We start from the raw sequence: 24,405 nt of genomic DNA, 5'->3' as shown, positions 1-24,405 counted from the left end.
CAAGATACAATCTTAAATGATTTGATAGCCAGGCATGGTGGCTTACACCTGTAATCCTGGAACTTTGGGAGACTGAGGCAGGAGAATTGCTTCAGGCCTGGAGTTTGAGACCAGCCTGGGCAATGTAGTAAGAGCCTATCTCTGAAAAAACAAAAACAAACAACAAATAAACAAACACTACCAAAAACAAAGAAAGAAAGAAAGAAACAAAACCCCAAATAATTTGACATATGAAGGTTGGGAAAATTTCAAGAGAAAGGAAATCAACTGAAATTAATTCTAACATGACCCAGAAACTAGTATTAGCAGAAGTGAATTTTATTTTTTCTCTTTTTTGTAGCTTTTGGCCAGGGCTGGGTTTGAACCTGCCACCCCTGGTATATGGGGCTTAGTGCCCTACTCCTTGAGCCACAGGCACTGCCCCCAGAAATGCGTTTTAAAACAACTATTATAACTGTGCCAAATGAAGTAAAGAAAAATGTGCTTGCAATGAATAAAAATATATTGAAAACAACAGTAAAGAAATAGAAACCATAAAACTGTAAAATGAACCAAGTAGAGGTTTTAGAATGAAAAGTACAATGTCTGAAATAAAAATTCACAATACAGCAGAATAGGGATAGTAGAGGAATGAGTCAGTGAACTTGGAGATAGATCAGTAAAAATCACCCACTCTTAATAAGAGAAAAATGATTTTTTAAAAACAAATGAGCTTCTAAAGAATGGAAAGCAAGTATCCAATGTATTCAATACTAATATGAAACTAGTAGATGAAAAACTACGTGCTCAAAGGAGAAAAAACTGAACTAAACTCAAGTGGGGGAGAGGGAGAAGGAAGAAAGGGGAAGAGGGGAGGAGGGGAGATTGGTAAACTCTAACCTAATGTACACAATGTAAGGGTACATAGCACACCCCCTGGATGAAAGGCTCAACTGTAACTTGGACTTGACTTTAGAAATGCATGCAATGTAACCTCATCATTTGTACCCTCATTAATCTGATAAAAATAGACATATCAAGAAAAAAATAGAGGCTCAGAGCCTGTAGCTCAGCAAGTAGGGTGCCAGCCACATAACACCAGAGCTGGTGGGTTAAAATCCAGCCTGGACCTGCCAAACAACAATGACAACTACAACCAAAAATAGCCTGGCATTGTGGTGGGCGCCTGTAGTCCCAGCTACTGGGGAGGCTGAGGCAAAAGAATCGCTTAAGCCCAAGAGTTTGAGGTTGCTGTGAGCTGTGATGCCATCACACTTTGCAGAGGGCGACATAAGTGAAACTCTGTTTCAAAAAAAAAAAAGAGACAGTGTAGCAAAAGAGCCAGAGGAGCCCACAGAGAGGAAGAAACTAGCCATGGGGAGGCCAGCGCTAATCCTCACAGAGGAAAACCAGGGCCAACTGAGGACAGGCCTTTGGGACTGGCCTTCAGGAGGTAGAATAGCTAACTCCCAGAGTTCTGGAGTCAGACTGCTCAGAAAGCATCGATGACCACGCATGTGAGAGTGCGTTCTGTGTCTCCGTTAGCCCACCAGTTCTGCGGCTTTGGACACATTATCTTTCTTACGCCTCCGTTTTCTCATCTATAAAATGTGTATAATATCAGCACTTGCCTAATACGGTTGTCATGAGTTTAAATGAACCTTGAGAGACAATTTTTACTAGATGGTAGAAGAGGTATAAGATTTTATAATTTTCTTATGGGGCTTTTACATCTCAGCCATCATTTCCTCAGAAAATGTCTGAAATAAAATTCACAATAGTTGAATTTTATTCAACACCAAGTTGGCTGTTGCTGGGGTGTTTAGAAACCTATCTGCAGCTCTGTGTGCAGAAGTGTGGTTCACCTAACCAGGTCTAGTTTCCCTGGGGCTTTTTTGTGACAGGACAAGTTGGTGCCGGGAAGCGGTCTGTTGCATGGCACCAGTGACTCCGTCTTGAAGCTTAATCACCACGATGAGCTATGTGTTCCTGTAGCAGAGAGAACCCCCTGAAAAGCTGTTTACCTCTCAGTGGTCACAAATTTCACAAGAGAGTTTGAAACATGACAAGCTATATGTCTTACCCCTCCACCCCCCAAACTTGCTATATAAAGAACGTTTCCTAGGGGGCAGATGCAGGGATCTACTGTCTTGAGGCCACCTGAGTCATAGCTTCTGTTTGTAAGTCCTTATTAAATGCTTCTTTCTGAGAAACTGGATTTGTCAGCTTCTCTTTGGCCTCTCCGCTCCACTGGCTGTTAGGGATAGATCTGCACATACCTGCTACCATGGAACAGTTGGGTACACTGGCACTCTAACGTCTTATACCCTGCCCTGAATTTTGATAACTCAGTATTACTAAGTTAATTTAATTATCACATTTAGCTGGCTTAATGGTAAGGGGGTACACTGTCACACTGAAGAACAGCATGCCTGGTATCACCCGAGTTGGCAGTATGACTTTCACTTCGTATCCAGTGTCACCCACTGGGCTGTACCTGGTCAGCTGTGGGACCCAATGCACCAGAGACTGAAAATCTGCTACAGAAGGGGAAGACAAGCCGGGGAATAGGGAGGGGTGGAAGAAGGAAGAGAGCTGGCTCCTTGTATGCCCTCCAATGCACTGCCCAGATTGCAGACACCCTGAGCCACAACGACCGGGATGGATCTTGAGCTCATAAGAATGACAACCAAAAGACCCGGAGACTTCAACGGGTACCATTCCTCTGCACCTGCTGGTGCTTCGGCCACTGGATATCACTGTTTCTATGTTCATTTGGTATCAGGTGTCTGAAAAAGAGCTCAGCATTTGTTGCAGTCTCCATCCTGTGTGGTGTACTACCCCTGGAAGCTTTTGCTGGCCACCTAAGCAGTAGATTGAGAGTGAAATCATCCCAGAAAACTGTCTTTTGATTCAGACATGCAAAGCTAGCCCCCTTGTCATGGAAGTAAGGAGAGTCCAGTGCCAGTAACTAATTCTATGGCAATAGTGGCTTGAAAACATGCTCTGAAAGCCTCCAGCGGACATTCTGATTAAGTAGATAAGGACTGGGTTCCGCAATGGTGGCTATGGTGATCTCAGGCCATTTGAAGGTGACAGAACTTGCTTTTACATACTGACATTTAAAAACATTAGGTTATGCATGTGTGGGTGTGTATACTTTTTAAAAGGGAGATACCAAGTTTCTGATACATTTGAGGTCCCCTCTCTGCCTCCTTGATCTCATTTTCCTTACTGCCACCCTAGAGGCATTCTCCCTCTGAAGTTGGTGGGCGTCTCTCCAGTCCATATTTTGATAATCTTATTAAGTATCTACATGTACATAAGTTTTTTTTTGTTTGTTTTTGCAGTTTTTGGCTGGGCTGGGTTTGAACCCTCCACCTCCGGCATATGGGGCCAGTGCCCTACTGCTTTGAGCCACAGGCGCCACCCCCATAAGTATTTAATAGTATGGTTGTGCACATTTAAAAATGTTTCCAGGAATGCTTACCTACTACAGTTTACTTGGGTTCTTTTTATGATTTCAAGTTTCCTCTTGTTTCTGTTTCCGCTGATCAGAATTTTTCTGTTTAGGGCAGCACATGTGGCCAACACAAGTAGAGGTGGAGTGGTTATACTGCAAGAGGAAGCAGATGGCCTTCCTCACTGGCTATTATCTGCCATGAAGTGCCTAGCAAATTGGCCAAGAAATAATGATGTGAATAATCCCACTTATGTTGGCTTTGAACGAGATATATTTAGAACAATTGCAGATTCTTTTCTAGATCTCCCTGAACCTCTTCTTACCTTTGAATACTTGAATTATTTGTGAACATTTTGGTTGTTTGTGGCTACATCACAGTTTCAGATAGACCGAGTGGGACACATAAAATCCAAGGCCATCCATGATCTTCAAAAACCCTTCAGATAAACAATTTGAATTCCTTCAAATCAACTGAGGGTCTTCTTCTAAGTCTGCTTCATAAAGATGAAAACAAAGAATCAGATTCCACCGAGAGACTACATATAAGTGGTCAAGGATTTCAAGTAAGCTGTGCTGAGAACATGCAGCTAGTTAATTTAAAAAGCAGAAGAGTGAGCGCTGATGACATTGTGGGCGGAAGTTGTCACAATTTGATGGGCTTACGTGGTGTGCACGCTCTGTCCTCTAACGTCAAACCCAGGTGCTGTTCTTTGGAAGGAATTGTAGATGTGCCAGGGAGTTCGAGTAAAGGTACGTCTAGTGTGTTCCATCAATCTGTTCTGAACATAGAAGGACAAAATAAACATTTTTAAGAATCTAAGCCCAAACAAGAATTCCAATTCAGTCTTCATTCAGACGAAAGTATTCAAAAGCCATTCAGTGCTGGCTTTTCTTTTCTTTTTTTTTTTTTTTTGTAGAGACAGAGTCTCACTTTATGGCCCTTGGTAGAGTGCCATGGCATCACACAGCTCACAGCAACCTCCAACTCCTGGGCTTAAGCGATTCTCTTGCCTCAGCCTCCCGAGTAGCTGGGACTACAGGCGCCCGCCACAATGCCCAGCTATTTTTTTTGGTTGCAGTTCAGCCGGAGCTGGGTTTGAACCCATCACCCTCGGTATATGGGGCTGGTGCCTTACCAACTGAGCCACAGGCGCTGCCCCATTCAGTGCTGGCTTTAAGAGAAGCTCTGCCCTGACTGTTCAAGACCAAGAGGGGTTACATAATAGGAAATGCAAGTCAAAAGAGCTTTGTAGGTCTCAGAGTTTGCTTTTGAGAAGCAGTACAAGAAGGAATAGTTATATCAATACGCCAGTGGCTGAAATGATCATGAAACCAAATCTTGGACAAGGCAGCACAAGTGTGCAAACAGCTTTGGAAAGTGAACTCGGAGAATCTCGTATCGCAGTCAATAAAAGACTCTGCAAAAGCACAATAGAACTCACAGAAAACGCTTCCCCTCCAGCTGCTTCTGTGTTGACTGGCACCCAGAGTTTGCTGAAACCTCACTTAGAAAGGGTCGCCATTGATGCCCTGCAGCTATGCTGTTTGTTACTCCCCCCACCAAATTGTAGAAAGCTTCAGCTTTTAATGCGTATGATTTCCCGAATGAGTCAAAATGTGGATATGCCTAAACTCCATGAGGCAATGGGTACGAGGTCACTGATGATGCATACGTTTTCTCAGTGTGTGCTGTGCTGTGCTGAAGAAGTGGATCTTGATGAGCTTCTTGATGCAAGATTACTTTCTTTCTTAATGGATCATCATGAGGAAATTCTTCAAGTACCGTCTTACTAACAGACTGCTGTGCAGAAACATCTTAACTACTTAAAAAATGGACGTTTTGAGGTGGAGCAAGATGGCAGCCGAGTAACAGCTTCCTTGCATCTGGGCACCATGAGTCTGGGGATATAGGACTCCAGGCATCTCTGGCTGGTGGGATCGGCCTATCATCACCCCTGAGAGGATACAGGGAGTCAGTGAGAGACTTCTGGACCCCAAGAGGAGGACTAAAACAGTGGAAAACTGGCAAGTGGTCGCCTGTGTTCAATCCGTCTAAACCCGCCTGCAACTTCCACAGGCACGAGAACTTAAAGAGCAAGAGGAAGTGAAAGGAAAATTAGGGCAAGGAAACAGATAAAAGAAATCACTCATGAGGAAGAATCAGCAGAAAACTCCAGGCAACATGAAGAACCAGTCCAGAACAACCCCGCCAAGGGACCATGAGGTAGCTACTGCAGAGGATTCCACCTATACAGAAATGTTAGGAATGACAGAAAGGGAATTTAGAATACACATGTTGAAAACAATGCAAGAAATGATGGAAACAATGAAGGAAACTGCTAATAAAGTGGGAAATAACCAAAAGGAAATTCAAAAACAGAATCAAATAAGAGATGAACGATATGAAGAATATAAAAAGGATATAGCAGAGCTGAAGGAACTGAAACAGTCAATCAGGGAACTTAAAGATGCAATGGAAAGTATCAGCAACAGGTTAGACCATGCAGAAGAAAGAAATTCAGAGGTAGAAGACAAAGTTTTTAGATAACTCAGATAGTAAAAGAGGCAGAAAAGAAGAGAGAGAAAGCAGAACGTTCACTGTCAGAATTATGGGACTTTATGAAGCGTTCCAACATACGAGTTACAGGAATTCCAGAAGGGGAAGAAGAATGCCCCAGAGGAATGGAAGCCATACTAGAGAATATTATAAAAGAAAATTTCCCAAATATCACCAAAGATTCTGACACACTGCTTTCAGAGGGCTATCGGACTCCAGGTTGCCTCAACTCTAACCGAGCTTCTCCAAGACACATTGTGATGAACCTGTCCAAAGTCAAGACAAAAGAAAAGATTCTGCAAGCTGCCAGGAGTAAGCGCCAGGTGACCTACAGGGGCAAATCCATCAGAGTGACCGCAGACTTCTCTAATGAAACTTTCCAAGCAAGAAGACAATGGTCATCTACTTTTAATCTACTTAAACAGAACAATTTCCAGCCCAGAATTTGGTACCCTGCTAAGCTAAGCTTCAAAATTGACAGAGAAGTCAAATCATTTACGGATATACAAACATTGAGGAAATTCGCCACAACAAGACCAGCTCTACAGGAAATACTTCAACCTGTTCTGCACACTGACCACCACAATGGATCAGCAGCAAAGTAAGAACTCAGAAATTAAAGGACAGAACCTAACCTCCACACTGATACAAAAGATAAAACTAAGCAATGGACTCTCACCAAATAAGACGAATAGAATATTACCACACTTATCAATTATCTCAATAAATGTTAATGGCTTGAATTCCCCACTGACGAGACATAGATTGGTTGACTGGATTAAAAAACACAAGCCATCCATTTGCTGTCTGCAAGAAACACACCTGGCTTCAAAAGACAAATTAAAGCTCCGAGTCAAGGGTTGGAAGACAATTTTTCAGGCAAATGGAATTCAGAAGAAAAGAAGAGTTGCAATCTTATTTTCAGATACATGTGGATTTAAAGCAACTAAAGTCAAAAAAGACAAAAATGGTCACGGGAAAAATACAACAAGAAGACATTTCAATTCTAAATATCTATGAACCCAATTTAAATGCTCCCAGATTCTTGAAACAGACCTTACTCAGTCTGAGCAATATGATATCTGATAATACCATAATAACAGGGGACCTTAACACTCCTCTTACAGAGCTGGACAGATCCTCTAAACAGAAATTAAACCAGGATATAAGAGATTTAAATGAGACCCTAGAACAACTGTGCTTGATAGATGCATATAGAACACTCCATCCCAAAGATAAAGAATATACATTCTTCTTATCACCCCATGGAACATTCTCCAAAATTGATCATATCCTGGGACACAAAACAATTATCAACAGAATCAAAAGAATTGAAATTTTACCTTGTATCTTCTCAGACCATAAGGCACTAAAGGTGGAACTCAACTCTAACAAAAATGCTCGACCCCACCAAAGGCATGGAAATTAAACAATCTTCTGTTGAATAACAGATGGGTGAAGGAAGAAATAAAACAGGAAATCATTAACTTCCTTGAGCATAACAACAATGAAGACATAAGCTACCAAAACCTGTGGTATACTGCAAAAGCAGTTTTGAGAGGAAAATTCATCGCTTTAGATGCCTACATTTGAAAAACAGAAAGAGAGCACATCAACAATCTCACAAGAGATCTTATGGAATTGGAAAAAGAAGAACAATCTAAGCCTAAACTCAGTAGAAGAAAAGAAATATCCAAAATCAAATCAGAGATCAATGAAACTGAAAACAAAAGAATCATTCAGAAAATTAATGAAGCAAGGAGTTGGTTTTTTGAAAAAATAAATAAAATAGATAAACCATTGGCCAGACTAACTAGAAATAGAAAAGTAAAATCTCTAGTAACCTCAATCAGAAACGATAAAGGGGAAATAACAACTGATCCCACAGAGATACAAGAGATCATCTCTGAATACTACCAGAAACTCTATGCCCAGAAATTTGACAATGTGAAGGAAATGGATCAATATTTGGAATCACACCCTCTCCCTAGACTTAGCCAGGAAGAAATAGACCTCCTGAACAGACCAATTTCAAGCACTGAGATCACAGAAACAATAAAAAATCTTCCAACCAAAAAATGCCCTTGTCCAGATGGCTTCACTCCAGAAATCTATCAAACCTTCAAGGAAGAGCTTATTCCTGTACTGCAGAAATTATTCCAAAAAATTGAGGAAGAAGGAATCTTCCCCAACACATTCTATGAAGCAGACATCACCCTGATACCAAAACCAGGAAAAGACCCAAACAAAAAGGAGAATTTCAGACCAATCTCACTCATGAATATAGATGGAAAAATTCTCAACAAAATCCCAGCCAATAGATTACAGCTTATCATCAAAAAAGTCATTCATCATGATCAAGTAGGCTTCATCCCAGGGATGCAAGGCTGGTTTAACATACGCAAGTCCATAAACGTTATCCACCATATTAACAGAGGCAAAAATAAAGATCACATGATCCTCTCAATAGATGCAGAAAAAGCATTTGATAAAATCCAGCATCCTTTTCTAATTAGAACACTGAAGAGTATAGGCATAGGTGGCACATTTCTAAAAGTGATTGAAGCTATCTATGACAAACCCACAGCCAATATTTTACTGAATGGAGTAAAACTCAAAGCTTTTCCTCTTAGAACTGGAACCAGACAAGGTTGTCCTCTGTCACCTTTACTATTCAACGTAGTGCTGGAAGTTCTAGCCAATACAATTAGGCAAGACAAGGAAATAAAGGGAATCCAAATGGGAGCAGAGGAGGTCAAACTCTCCCTCTTTGCTGACGACATGATCTTATACTTAGAGAACCCCAAATACTCAACCACAAGACTCCTACAAGTCATCAAAAAATACAGTAATGTTTCAGGATATAAAATCAATGTCCACAAGTCAATAGCCTTTGTGTACACCAATAATAGTCAAGATGAGAAGCTAATTAAGGAAACAACTCCCTTCACCATAGTTTCAAAGAAAATGAAATACCTAGGAGTATACCTAATGAAGGAGGTGAAGGACCTCTGTAAAGAAAACTATGAAATCCTCAGAGAGGAAATAGCAGAGGATATTAACAAATGGAAGAACATACCATGCTCGTGGATGGGAAGAATCAACATTGTTAAAATGTCTATAATTCCCAAAGCAATGTACCTACTCAATGCCATTCCTATCAAAATACCAACATCCTACTTTCAAGATTTGGAGAAAATGATTCTGCATTTTGTATGGAACCGGAAAAACCCCGTATAGCTAAGGCAGTTCTCTGTAACAAAAATAAAGCTGGGGGCATCAGCATACCAGATTTTAGTCTGTACTACAAAGCCATAGTGGTCAAGACAGCATGGTACTGGCACAAAAACAGAGACATAGGCACTTGGAATCGAATTGAAAACCAAGAAATGAAACTAACATTTTACAACCACCTAATCTTTGATAAATCAAACAAGAACATACCTTGGGGGAAAGACTCCCTATTCAATAAATGGTGTTGGGAGAACTGGATGTCTACATGTAAAAGACTGAAACTGGACCCCCACCTTTCCCCACTCACAAAAATTGATTCAAGATGGATAAAGGACTTAAATTTAAGGCATGAAACAATAAAAGTCCTCCAAGAAAGCATAGGAAAAACACTGGAAGATATTGGCCTGGGGAAAGACTTCATGAAGAAGACTGCCATGGCAATTGCAACAACAACAAAAATAAACAAATGGGACTTCATTAAACTGAAAAGCTTCTGTACAGCTAAGGAGACAACAACCAAAGCAAAGAGACAATCTGCACAATGGGAAAGGATATTTGCATATTTTCAATCAGACAAAGGCTTGATAACTAGGATCTATAGAGAACTCAAATTAATCCACATGAAAAAAGCCAACAATCCCATACATAAATGGATAAGAGACATGAATAGAACTTTCTCTAAAGATGACAGATGAATGGCTAACAAACACATGAAAAAATGTTCATCATCTCTATATATTAGAGAAATGCAAATCAAAACAACCCTGAGATATCAACTAACCCCAGTGAGAATGGCCCACATCTCAAAATCTCAAAACTGCAGATGCTGGCGTGGATGTGGAGAGAAGGGAACACTTCTACACTGCTGGTGGGACTGCAAACTAGTACAACCTTTTTGGAAGGAAGTATGGAGAAACCTCAAAGCACTCAAGCTAGACGTCCCATTTGATCCTGCAATCCCATTACTGGGCATCTACCCAGAAGGAAAAAAAATCCTTTTATCATAAGGACACTTGTACTAGACTGTTTATTGCAGCTCAATTTACAATTGTCAAAATGTGGAAACAGTCTAAATGCCCACCAACCCAGGAATGGATTAACAAGCTGTGGTATATGTATACCATGGAATACTATTCAGCCATTAAAAAAAATGGAGACTTTACATCCTTCGTATTAACCTGGATGGAGGTGGAAGACATTATTCTTAGTAAAGCATCACAAGAATGGAGAAGCATGAATCCTATGTACTCAATTTTGATATGAGGACAATTAATACAATTATGGTTATGGGGGGGGAACAGAAAGAGGGAAGGAGGGAGGTGGGTGGGGCCTTGGTGTGTGTCACACTTTATGGGGGCAAGACATGATTGCAAGAGGGTCTTTACCTAACAATTGCAATCAGTGTAACCTGGCTTATTGTACCCTCAATGAATCCCCAACAGTAAAAAAAAAAAAAAAATTAAAAAAAAAATAAGGGGACATTTTAAAAATCCTGGAGATGGACAAGTTACTCCTTTGCCAGTTTACTCATACTGTGAGCAGATAAGTGCTCAGGAGTTTGATGAACAGAAAGTTTCTACCTCTCAAGCTGCAATTGCAGAAAACAAGAATTTATCTCTAAAGGAGAAAAGAAAAAAACTAAAAGAGTTTCAGAAGGAATATCCCTTGATATATCAGAAAAGATTTCCAACTACAGAGAGCGAAGCAGCACTTTTTGGTGACAAGCCTACAATCAAGCAGCTGATGTTGAACTTAAGGAAGCTGAAGTTCCGCATTGTGAGATACTAGTGGAGTTAAAGTCTATCGCACTTGGGGGGCTCTGGCAAATGGAGCCTTGCCTGAGAATCCAGCTACTAGCAGGAAGGCCCTTACTAGCAGGGCTTTCCACATAAACATGTTGTGTAGGGAGGTGCCAAAGCAGTTTATCAATGTGAGGTTGCTAAGAAGCGAATGGATCTCTCACTAGATCCTAAGTGACAGCACACAGCAGTGGGTGATGCACCCCCTGCAAGATTAACTTCAGCTTCAACTGAACATGATTTTCTGTTTTTTTTTTTTCTTTTCGATCTTCTTTTTTTAATAGAGCCATAAGGAAAAGTTATCATGATGTGTAGTAAAATTGTATTTACTTGAACTTTGAAAACTGAGCTGTATCCATCAAGATTAAGCTGTAATTCTCTTTTTAAAAGAAGACTTCCTGTCTGTGTGTGTGCAAGTCCATAGATAGTCAGCCAGGGACTAGCTGTTTAGGGTCACCTCTTAGTTTCCAAGTGTAAGGATGTGAAGAACACAAGAAAGCCCTGGGAGTTAATTCTCACCTACTAAATATTGCTCTCCTTTGCAAGTTTGCTGTCTGCTTTTAATCTATTTATATGCGCATGTATTTTCAAAATGTACATATATTATACGATTTTGGTTTTGCCTTAAACATTACCTTGGCTGTTTCAGTCAGTCATTTGTTCAATATAGTTTGAATTTTTAAAAATTAATATTAAATCATAGCTGTGTACATTAATGCGACCATGGGGCATCATACACTGGTTTTATAAACAGTTTGACACATTTTCATCACACTGGTTAACATAACCTTCCTGGTATTTTCTTAGTTATTGTATTAAGACATTTATATTCTACATTTACTAAGTTTCACATGTACCCTTGTAAGATGCACCGCAGGTGTAATCCCACCAATCACCCTCCCTCTGCCCACCTCCCGCCTCCCTCCTCTCCTCTCCCCTTCCTCATATTCTTAGGTTATAACTGGGTTATAGCTTTCATAGGAAAGCCATAAATTAGTTTCATAGTAGGGCTGAGTACATTGGATACTTTTTCTTCCATTCTTGAGATACTTTACTAAGAAGCATATGTTCTAGCTCCATCCATGTAAACATGAAAGAGGTAACGTCTCCATCTTTCTTTAAAGCTGCATAATATTCCATGGTGTACATATACCACAGTATATTGATCCATTCGTGGATCGATGGGCACTTGGGCTTTTTCCATCACTTAGCAATTGTGAATTGGGCTGCAATAAACATTCTGGTGCAAATATCTTTGTTATAATGTGATTTTTGGTCTTCTGGGTATATCCCTCGTAGAGGAATTATAGGATTGAATGGCAGATCTCTTTTTAGATCTCTAAGTGTTCTCCAAATATCTTTCCAAAAGTAATGTATTAATTTGCATTCCCACCAGCAGTGTAGAAGTGTTCCCTTTTCTCCACATCCACGCCAACATCTCTGGTCTTGGGATTTTGTGATATGGGCTTATCTTACTGGAGTTAGATGTTATCTCAAGGTAGTTTTCATTCGCATTTCTCTGATGATTAAAGATGATGAGCATTTTTCATATGTCTGTAGGCCATGTGCCTGTCTTCTTCAGAGCAGTTTCTCTTCAAGTCCCTTGCCCAGCCTGCGATGGGATCACTTGTTCTTTTCATGTTTATACGTTTGAGTTCTCTGTGGATTCTGGTTATTAAACCTTTGTTGGAGACATAACCTGCAAATATTCTCTCCCATTCTGAGGGCTGTCTGCTTGCTTTACTTATTGTGTTCTTGGCTGTGCAGAAGCTTTTTAGTTTGATTAGGTCCCAGTAGTGTATTTTTGAAGCTGCTTCAATTACCAGAGGTTCCTCCTCATAAAATACTTGCCCAGACCAATTTCTTCAAGGGTTTTCCCTGCACTCTCTTCTCGTATTTTTATAGTTTCATGTCTTAAGTTTAAATCTTTAATCCAGTGAGAGTCTATCTTAGTTAATGGTGAAAGGTGTGGGTCCAGTCTCAGTCTTCTACAGGTTGCCAGCCTATTCACCCAGCACCATTTGTTAAATAGGGAATCTTTTCCCCACTGAATGTTTTTAATTGGCTTGTCAAAGATCAAATAATGGTAAGTAGCTGGGTTCATCTCTTGGTTCTCTATTCTGTTCCAGACATCTACTTCTCTGTTTTTGTGACAGCACCATGCTGTTTTGATCACTATTGATTTATAGTATAGTCTGAGGTCTGGTAGCGTAATTCCTCCTGCTTTGTTTTTATTTCTGAGTAATGTCTTGGCTATTAGAGGTTTTTTCTGATTCCATATAAAATGAAGTATTATTTTTTCAAGATTGTTAAAGTATGACAGTGGAGCTTTAATAGGGATTGCATTAAAATTCTATATTGCTTTGGGTAGTATGGACATTTTAACAATGTTGATTCTTCCCAGCCATGAGCATGGTACGTTTTTCCATTTGTTAACCTTCTCAGCTATTTCTTCTCTTAGAGTTTCATAGTTCTCTTTATAGAGATCTTTCACGTCCTTTGTTAGATAAACTCCCAAATATTTCATCTTCTTTGGCACTACTGTGAATGAAACAGTGTCCTTAACTGTTTTTTCAGCTTGACTATTGTTGGTATGTATAAAGGCTACCAATTTGTTGATTTTGTAACCTAAGATGCTGCTGTATACCTTGATCACTTCTAATAGTTTTGTAGTAGAATCACTGGTGTTTTCCAGATATACAATCATATCATATGCGAAGAGTGAAAGTTTGATCTCTTCTAACCTATATGGATACCCTTGATCACCTTTTCTTCCCTAATTGCGATGGCTAAAACTTCCATTACAACGTTAAAGAGCAGTGGAGACAATGGGTAACCTTGTCTGGTTCCTGATCTGAGTGGAAATGATTTCAGTTTAACTCCATTCAATATGATATTGGCTGTGGGTTTGCTGTAGATGGCTTCTATCATTTTAAGAAATGTCCCTTCTATACCAATTTACTTTCTTTCTTTTTTTTTTTTTTGCAGATTTTGGCCGAGGCTGGGTTTGAACCCGCCGCCTCTGGCATATGGGGCTGGCGCCCTACTCTGTTGAGCCACAGACGCCACCCCTATACCAATTTTCTTAAGTGTTCTGATCATGAAGGGATGCTGGATATTATCAAAAGCTTTTACTGCATCAATTGAGAGAATCATGTGGTCTTTGTTTTTTAATTTGTTTATGTGCTGAATTATACTTATAGATTTACATATAGTATCCCAGCCTTGAGATAAAAACCAACTTGGTCATGATGTATAATTTGTTTGATGTGTTGCTGGATTCTGTTTGATAGGATCTTGTTGAATATTTTTGCATCTATATTCATTAGTGATATTGGTCTATAATTTTCTTTTCTTGTTGGGTCACTTCCTGGTTTTGGGATCAGGGTGATGTTTGCTTCATAGAACGTGTTGGGCAGTCTTCCTTCTTTTTCTACATTTTGGAATAGGTTGAGTAATATAGGTACTAATTCCTCTTTAAAGGTTTGGTAGAATTCTGACGTGAAGCCATCTGGTCCTGGGATTTTCTTTTTAGGGAGATTTTGTATGGTTGATGCTATTTCAGAACTTGATATTATGCTGTTCAACATTTCCACTTGATTCTGGCTAAGTCTTGGAAGGTGACGTGCTTCCAGGTATTGGTCAATTTTCTTCAGATTTTCATATTTCTGAGAATAAAGTTTCTTGTAATATTCATTAAGGATTTTTTGAATTTCTGATGAGTCTGTTGTTATTTCGTCTTTGTCATTTCTGATTGATGAAATTAGATATTTTACTCTTTTTTTCCTGGTTAGGTTAGCCAAAAGTTTATCTATTTTATATTGACCTTTTCAAAAAAACCAACTTTTTAATTTATTGATCTGTTGTATAATTCTTTTGTTTTCAATTGCATTTAATCCTGCTCTAATTTTGGTAATTTCTTTTCTTCTACTGGGTTTGGGGTTGGAATGTTCTTCCTTTTCCAGTGGCTTGAGATGTCCCATTAAGTTGTTAACTTCCTCTCTTTCTGTTCTCTTGAGGAAGGCTTGCAGTGCTATAAATTTCCCTCTTAGGGCTGCCTTTGCGTTATCCCAGAGGTTCTGATAATTCGTGTCTTTATTGTCGTTTTATTCCAAAAATTTGGCAATTTCCTTCTTGATCTCATCTCTGACCCAGCTATCTTTCAGAATAAGGTTATTTAACTTCCATGTTTTTGTATGAGTATGCAGCTTCCTGTTGTTACTGAGTTCAACTTTTATTCCATGGTGGTCTGAGAGGATTCAAGGAATAACTTCTATTCCTTTAAATTTACTGAGGTTAGACTTGTGACCTAAGATGTGATCGATTTTGGAGTATGTTCCGTGGGCTGATGAGAAGTATGTGTATTCTGGTTTGTTGGGATGAAATGTTCTGTAGATGTCTGCTAAATCCAAATGTTGGATGGTTAGGTTTAAATCTAAAGTTTCTTTGCTCAGCTTCTTATTGGAAGATCTATCTAACCCTGCTAGAGGAGTTTTGAAATCTCCAACTATTATGGAGCTGGAGGAAATCACGTTGCTCATGTGTATTAGAGTTTCTCTTATAAATTGAGGCGCATTCTGGTTGGGTGCATAAATATTCATAATTGAAATCTCAAGATATTGAGTATTAGCCTTAACAAATATGAAGTGACCATTCTTATCCTTCCTTACTTTTGTTGGTTTAAAGCCTATTGTGCCTGTAAATAGAATTGCAACGTCTGCTTTTTCTGGCTACCATTTGCCTGAAATATGGATGACTATCTTTTCACCCTAAATCTATATTTATCTTTTAAGGTAAGATGTGATTCTTGTATGCAGCAAATATCTGGCCTAAGTTTTTGTATCCAGTTCACTAATCTGTGCCTCTGTAGAGGACAGTTTAAGCTGTTCACATTAATGGAGACTATTGATAAGTCTGGTAAAATTTTTGGTATCGAGTTTTTTGAAAGTCCAGTGGACATTTTTAATCCTTTCACCACTGTGGAAGTTGGAGTTTGATCAAAAGTTTCTGCGTGAGTTTATTTTTGTGGTAGAGGATTGGGCTGGTCATTATGGAGGATAGGTCTGAGAATATCCTGAAGAGCTGATTTGGTTACGGCAAATTTCTTTAACATATGAATGTCATTAAAGTATTTAATTTCTCCATTATAAATGAAACTCAGTTTAGCTGGATACAGGATCTGGGGTTGAAAGTTATTTTGTTTTAGGAGATTAAAAGTTGATGACCATCCTCTTCTGGCATAAAAAGTTTCAGCATAAAGATCTGCAGTCATTCTAATATTCTTCCCTATGTAGGTAATGAATTTCTTATGTCTGGCTGCTTTCAGAATTTTCCCTTTCATATTAACACTAGTGAAATTAATTATGATATGCCTGGGGGATGTCTTATTCAGATTGAGTCATGCTGGGGTTCTGAAACTGTCTGCTATCTGAATTACAGAATCTCTTGGCATGTCTGGAAAGTTCTCCTTCATGATCTCATGGAGAAGAGACTCTGTGCCTTGTGAAGCTACTTTGTCACTTTTGGGGATCCCTATACGATGAATATTGGTTTTCTTCAAATTATTCCAGAGCTCTCTGAGAGAGTGATCTGTTTTTGCCCTCCATTTCTCTTCCTCTTTGAGAGATTGGGAGCGTTCGAAAGCTCTCTTTCATAATTTCATGGAGAAGGGCCTCTGTGCTTTGCAAGGCCACTTCATCAATTTCAGGGATTCCAATGAGGTGGATATTAGCTTTCTTTGGATTATCCCAGAGCTCTCTGAGAGAATGATCTGTTTTTGCTCTCCATTTCTCTTCCTCTTTGAGAGTTTGAGAGTGTTCAAATGCTTTGTCTTCAAAGTCAGAAATCCTTTCTTCTGCTTGCTCCACTCTGTTACTGAGGGATTCTACTGTATTTTTCAGATCTTTGAGGGCTGCAAATTTTGCTTCAGTGCATCAAAATCTTTGGTGGTTTTGTCTTTAAATTCATTAAATTCTTGACACAACTTTTGAATTTCTCCTTGAATTTCTAATTCTGACTTTTGAATTCCTCTTCAAATTTCTACTTACAAATTTTCCTCCATTGTATTAATCTTGTTTGCAATCCAAATTCTGAATTTGATTTCTGACATCTTGGCCAGCTGTTTATGAATGGGATCTTCAGTTATGTCTGCCATATCTTTCCTTAGGGGGTGGGGGTGGGGTGATCTATTCTGGTTATTCATGTTACCAGAGTTTTTCCACTGATTCTGCCCCATGATTCTTTTACACCCTTTGCCTTTTCCCCTGGAGCTTTGTTGATGACCCGCACAGTGCTTCGGCCTGAGAAACTGGGGACCTATTTGTTGTGATGGGGCTAAGTGGGTCTGTCTTGTTTTCAGCTGGTCTGTGTTCGACCCTAGTGAAACAGTTACTCTGGGTTGAAGTCTCAGCTGTGGAGAAATACCAGCAATTAAGTCAACCCACAGGCAACAATTGGAAAAGGAAAATCAAACCTTCCTACAACCACACACCCAGGGCACCACTTGAATGGTCCTTAGGCGATTGGCTCAGTTCAAAAGGTCCAAATCAACTGTCTCAGCCAACACCTGTCTCAGGTGTGAGAATTTCAAAGGTCTCTGGGAACTGGATTGCAGGAGTCTGGTGACAACTCAAATATGACTTGCTCAGGTGCTCCATGAAGTCCGGAGGATCCACCCAGCAAATAGAGTAGTCTGGGAACATTGATGCCTCCTTCTCCACCTTGTACCTTTGTCACACCCAGTCACTGATAGCCCCTCATGGCTGTGACTCTGTTGCCTCCTGTGAACGGATACTCCAGGGCTTTGCACCTGCCTAAATCACAAGGACATCTGTATCTGCTCAGCCAGGCCACTGCTCTCTGCCTCTATCCAGCAGGGGTTGGTGAGGCCTGACAACCTTGGGCGCTTGATGGAGGCTGGGGGTTGTTCACTCAGTTCCAGCCCTGCCCCTGATTGATGTTACTGACAGAACAGAACAACTTTGTGGGAATTTGTTTATGTCCCTGCTAAATTCCTCTGCAGAAGAGAAGCTGTTTTGACAGCTATTTGACAGTGCCTCAGGCCCTGTCTTTACTCCTGCAGGTTTGTATTCGTAGCACCGTCAGCTCTAGCCTCTTGCCTTCCTTTGTCTATAGGCTGATGATCCCCTGAGGGCCGGGTGCGTCATATGCTCAGTAAAGCGGTCCTCTCGTTCAGCCCCACCCTGGGAATTTCCTGGCTCTGTGTGTGCGTTTTCTAGTCCCCGTGCTCCACCCTGGCCAGTACCCACACAGGCAGACCATTTACTCACGAGTCCTGTGTTTCAGTCCCAGATCTGTTCCATGGTGGTTGCCTTCTGAGAAGATGCCCAGCCTCCTCTGGTTGCCCAGGGAGATAGGGGTTGTGGCTACGGAATATCTGGTGGTGGGCCATATTGTTGCCAGAAATGGCTGCTGCTCTGTGCCTCAGGGCACTGCTGCTCTGGTGTGGTTCTCTCTCAGCCCATTGTCGTCTCCTCACTCCCTGCCACAGAATCAGCACTGACCTGCTGCTGGCCAGGCCCTGTCCACACCCCTTGAGAAATCACCCAAGAGTCTGGACTCCTGGGGGACAGGCCTCCAGACCTCAGAGTGAGAGTGGAGGGGAGTGCTGGGAGCTCAGAATTGCAGGTCGAAACACCAAACTCATTGAGACCAAATGAGCAAATAAACAGATAAAAAGGCTACCAGACACACAAGCCCACAGATGCACAAACAATCAGAAACACATAGACAAAGAGAAAACTACAACAATAACAAAAAACTACAATAAAAATAATGATAATCATAAAATAATTGAGAAAAAAGGGTAAAAAACACACAAACAAAATGAACAAACAAACAAAAATCCCTCTAGAAATCTGATGTTAGCACTCTCAGAAACCATAGGAAGGGAAGAAGAGGAAGACAGAAAGGAGAAAAAACAAGTGGTGTTCATAAAAACGTTAAAAAAAAGAAAGAAAAAATTAAAAATAGAGAAAATAAAAATAAATAATAAAAATTGACAATAGTTCCTCCAAGAAAATGATGAGAAAAAAAGTGACCAACCACAAAAATATTGTTCTTGTATATATGTAGAAATATACATCTATATATATGACGTAGGGATCAAGTTTTGTAGGAATATATTTATAATGCAAAATACTTTCTGGACACCAGGTGGCACTGTGAGTAGTTCCCAGGCTTATACCTGATTCACAGTTTATTCTGTTACCATGGAAACACCCTACCTGGCACATTGCCATTTTGGAGTTTCTGTAAAAGTTTTTTTTACCTAATTGCTATGCAACCTTAGCTGCTCTATTCCAGACAGCACTCCTATCTGACCTCCCAACTCAGTGCAGGAATCCATGCTTCACAAATCTTTCCACTCTGCTCCTGCGTTCTGCAAACTGGCAACTGCAATTGGCTATTGGGGAGGGTGCTGGCAGTTGCTGGGTCTTGCTGGTGCCGGCTACCAGAGCTGCTGCGGGGTCCCATGGGTGCTGTCAGGTCTCGCTGCTGCCACAGCTGCTGCGTGTGAAAACCTTATACTCAGTTTTTGTGGCTCTGGAGTTTTGAGTCCAGCCACCTGCCAGTTCACCGCACAGCCTGAACTGCCAGCTCACACCAATATTCCCCACCAGGAATGGTCCGGTCTATTTAATCACTCCTAGGGGAAGGTGCCCAACATTTCGGACAATTCAAAATGTCTGTTTCCCGGGCAGGATCCCTTCCTTTCAATTTTCCATTGGGTTGCTTAGTACCTTGTGATTCTGAGTGGCTCCCCTTTCGGGTGCCAAACTCTGCTCAGGAATAGATTTTCATCAGTTGGGTTTTGCCAGGAATTGCAAACTGCTGTCCTCCATGAGGGAGGGGCCTGCCTGCCAGCACAGCCAAGTAGAAAAAATCTCTACAACAGAGTCTGTGGTTTTAAATTACACCTCATATACAGCAATCCACCAATTCTCTGTGCGTCTCCAGCTGTCTGTCCACACCAATAATCCATGCGGGAAAAAGGTCTGATGACTTGGGAGAGGTGGGCTACATGTCTGTTCCATCCACCATCATGCTCTGCCTCCTATATTTTGAATTCTTATTTTCATAATCGACTAGAAGGTGGTGATTTAAAAAGGATAAGGCAATCATGTGTTCACTTAAAAGATATTTATTTAGCACCTGCTGTGTGCCTTTCATCATTCCAGATATGTGGAGATAATAATGAATAAAATAGAAAATATCTTCCCTCATTTATTTTCTAATCAAGGGAAATACACCTATCAGATTCTTAAAATAACAATATACTCACTGAAGTCGAGACACAAGGAACCCTTCGGCTGAAGACTTTCTTCTGTGATTATGGCATCCCCCTCTCTAGTCTAGCAGTTTTTAACTTGTACACATTAGAATCACCTGGGGAGTTTTAAACAGTCTGTATGCCCAGGGACTACCTTTTTTGGTATCTATTCCATAAGTATAAAGAAATATATAATGTCTGGAAAGTAACAGACTCTTAATATTTAATGACTTCTGATTTTTAAATGTAATTTCATAGTATCAGTCTATACAATGACAATATTCCATTTAATCTTATTATTTTTTTTATAAATTTGGACAAATTATAAATATTACCTTTAGCCCAGAAACCCTGACTATAAAATTATTAGGCCAAATTAGTATTCTTTCTAAGGTGCTTGCATGCAAAAACTTTTCCTGTTTGATAATGTGAATTATATTACAAATTGAGATAAAAAATACTGCAAGTTTGTAACAATTTTTGTATTTGTTGACATTAAATATATAAATATTATAAAGACAAAAGAAGAATTTTTCTGTTTAATCTTTTCTTTGCAGTTAGTCTGTCTTTTCTTTGTTTTTTTTTTTTTTTAAGTTGTGGTAAGAACACTTGCTGTAAAATCTACTCCTTTAACACTTTAACATGCTTATTCTAACTATTTCATTTCTAGTTCTTTTGTTTCCCATTCTTGCAGTGCTGATTCACCAGTTAGTCTCATCTCTGGTGTTTTTATCTTGGTATTCAATTTCCTTGTTAGAGTTGGATCTTTTTAACTGTTAACTACTTTGAACTGTAATCATGCATCACTTAAGGATGGGGGTACTTCCCAAGAAATGTTCTGATAGGAGTTTTTTGTTGTGGGAACATGTTATTTCTAGACTACAGACCTATACAGCATGTTACTGTACTGAATACTATAGGCAGCTGTAATATGATGAGAAGTATTTGTATCTAGCCTGAATAGAGCTTGCAGGAATAGAAATTGCTCTGGGTGAGTCAGCAGGTGGTGAGTGAATGTGAAAGCCTAGGACACTACTGCAGAGGCTATAAACACTGTACACTTAGGCTACATTAAATAATTAAAAATATTTTTCTCTCTTCAATATTAAATTAACCTTAGCTTGCTCTAACTGTTTTACTTTCTAAACTTGTAATTTTTTAACCTTTTTAATCTTTTATAATAACACTTAGCTTGACACATAAACATGGTGTACAAATGTACAAAATATTTTCTTTCTTAGCCAGGTGTGATGGCTCACCTCTATAATTCCAGCAACTTGGGAGGCTATGCTGGGAGGATTTCTTGAGGCCAGAAGTTTTAGACCAGCCTGGGCAAGATAGCAAGATCTCATATCTAAAAAATGAAAAAAATTAGCTGAAGGTGGTGGTATGCACCTGTAATCCCAGCTACTTGGGAGGCTGAGGCTGGAGGATAGCTTGAACCCAAGAAGAATTCAGCCCAGGTAACAGGGTGAGACCCAGAAACCCATCTCTAAATATATAAGTATTCTCTAAGTATATATATATTTTGTATATCCTTATTTTATAAGCTTTATTTATTTATATACTTAAAAATTTATTTTTTATTAAAAACTAGGCACATACACATGAACCTAGACCCACACTGGGTAAGGATCAAGATGTCACTTGGCACTAGGAATTTTTTAGCTTCATTGTAATCTTGTGAGACCCTTACCATGTGTGTGATCCATCCCTGACCAAACTGTCATGTTAGTACATAACTGTGCTTTTCAATGTTTTAAAAAGGTGGGTTTCTGATTAACTCTGCACTGCAAAAGTATCCTTAGCGGGTAGTTTTTTTCCCTCACTGTTTCTGCTGTATTCTAAGGGACCAGCAGGTTCCATCCAGGGCCCAGCTTTTGTCACTAACTGCCCTGAATGGGACTCCTGTACAAGATCCTACACTTTCTCAAGGTATAGGCCTGGGAATTTGATTTTTCCATGTAAGACCTTAGACAAATTTAAAACTTCTTTGGGAAGGTGGAAAAAAATCTTAATTCCTTTTGATGCAATAACAGTCCTTCCAGGCTTCAGGAGTAAATTTCCAGCTGCCCTACTTCACACAGGCTCAAGGTCAGAGCTAGTGTCTTACGGAAAGGGAACATCAAAATATTAGCCCCAGGGCCCACATAGCATCTGCTGCTATCTACCAGCAAGCTTTGAGGTCTGCTTTTCCCCTGGCTCCCAGGGTTTTTCTTTTCTTTCTTTAAAGCTCAATATAAATTAAAATATTTATCTTTGTCACACTTTATCCTATGTTGACCTTGAGTGATTCAATTTATTCTCTGTATTTCCTTTTTCTTTTCTTTTCTTTTTTTTTTTTTAGAGACAGAGTCTCACTTTGTCACCCTTGGTAGAGTGCTGTGGCATCACAGCTCACAGCAACCTCCAGCTCTTGGGCTTAGGCAATTATCTTGCCTCAGCCTCCAGAGTAGCTGGGACTACAGGTGTCCGCCACAATGCCCAGCTATTTTTTTGTTGCAGTTTGGCCAGAGCTGGGTTTAAACCCGCTCCCCTTGGTGTATGGGGCCGGCGCCCTACTCACTGAGCCACAGGTGCCACCCTATTCTCTGTATTTCTTATCAGTGGTTTTCAAGCAAGGTCATCTGTGTGGTGGGGAGAAGGATCAGTGGCAGGACTGCAGACTTCAGCCATCTCCTCTGCCTTAAACAGGGTAGCCTTCTGGCACCCTGCTCTACCATAGCTGGGCTGTGTGACCCTGACATCTCTTTGTTTCTCCACCCATGAAAAGGGGGCAGTGGTGGTTCCTGCCTTGTAGAAGTGTTGTGAGGATAAAATGAGATAATATATGCAACACACTCAGATTAGCATCTGATTTAAAATAAGCAGTATGCTGTAACAAATGAACACACAAACACACAAAGCAGTAGGTGGTCATCATGGTTAATTTTTGAGCTCAAGATTATATTTCTTTTAAAAATGACTCTGAACCCCCCCCCAAAAAAAACAAATAAGCAAATTTTTAAGATCTAGAAATAGATTTTACTTTCTAGACTCGATACTTTCTAAAAGACCTTCTGAGTTTGAAAGTTCTTTAGATGGAAAGTTAATTTTAGCCAAGCTTGAAACCCAGCAGGGTGGGTATAAAGATCTCTATTGTTTACAATCATTTTCTTCCAGCCCCCTGACATTCCTTTAACCCCACTTCTCATCTGTTAGCAATTACATTTTTTTCTTAACGATGCACAATGTGCATGTTGTAAGTCACGGAATCAGATCCTAATGGTTGTGCAAGCTTCTTTCTGACCAAAGTCAGCCTTGCTTCCTGGATTCTTCACGTTGTGTCCTTTGTTCCTAGATTTTTTGCTGAAATCACCTAACTATAAAGAATTTATTTAAGGATCAATTTTATGGCAACTTTGCTGGAGATGATACGGTCCCCACTTTCACAGTGGGGACCATATCATCTCAAGCAAAGGACAGAAGTTTCGGGAAGAGCTTTGCTTTTGGTTCGTGAGAGAAGGTGCTATTGAAAGAGGCAGTTTCATTCCCCCTTCAGCCTCCTCAGCAGCTGTTCAGCCCAGTTCTCCACTGATGAGCCAGTGCTGGCTCTCCTTACTCAGGAGCATGACTGCATTAGGAATGAGTTGGGATCTAGTGATGAACAATGCGGGTTGATGGTCTCCTGTGTTTCACTTCACCGCAGTGTGAAGAGCAGAGAACGGCAAGTCTCAGGCTTTGCATTAAACTTTTTTCCCCTCTTGGCCTTAATTCAATGGCAGGAACTCTACTGATTTCAATGACAGGAAAGATGCTCTCTTTGGTTCAGGGAAGTGACAGGGTGTGTCATCTACCCCTCCCTCCACACCCCCAACCCCGTGATGCTCATATATTCATATAGCATCTGCCTACCAGCTGACTGTATGTTCCTAATGTCTTCTGAAGGCCCGAGGTCCCAACACTGGGTCTTTCTAACTGGGAATAGGGTTGGATGTGGGCCCATTCACCATTATTTATCTGGGATTCTTTTAACTTATACAGGTGGCCACCTTTATGTATTTATAATATGATCTTATTTAGGGATATTTTTAACATATAT

General features: G+C 40.1%; 1 pseudogene; it reads left to right on the top strand.

The window, feature by feature from the left end:
- The first annotated feature begins 2,640 nt into the window (after positions 1–2,640).
- On the top strand, positions 2,641–11,021 carry LOC128568541 (DEP domain-containing protein 1A-like; annotated as a pseudogene).
- The last annotated feature ends 13,384 nt before the right edge of the window (positions 11,022–24,405 follow it).

This window comes from Nycticebus coucang, chromosome 17 (genome assembly GCF_027406575.1).
Source record: "Nycticebus coucang isolate mNycCou1 chromosome 17, mNycCou1.pri, whole genome shotgun sequence".
NCBI classification, from domain to species: Eukaryota; Metazoa; Chordata; class Mammalia; order Primates; family Lorisidae; genus Nycticebus; species Nycticebus coucang.
The sequence above is the reverse complement of the archived record's forward strand: the minus strand, read 5'-3'. Positions and strand labels throughout refer to the sequence as shown.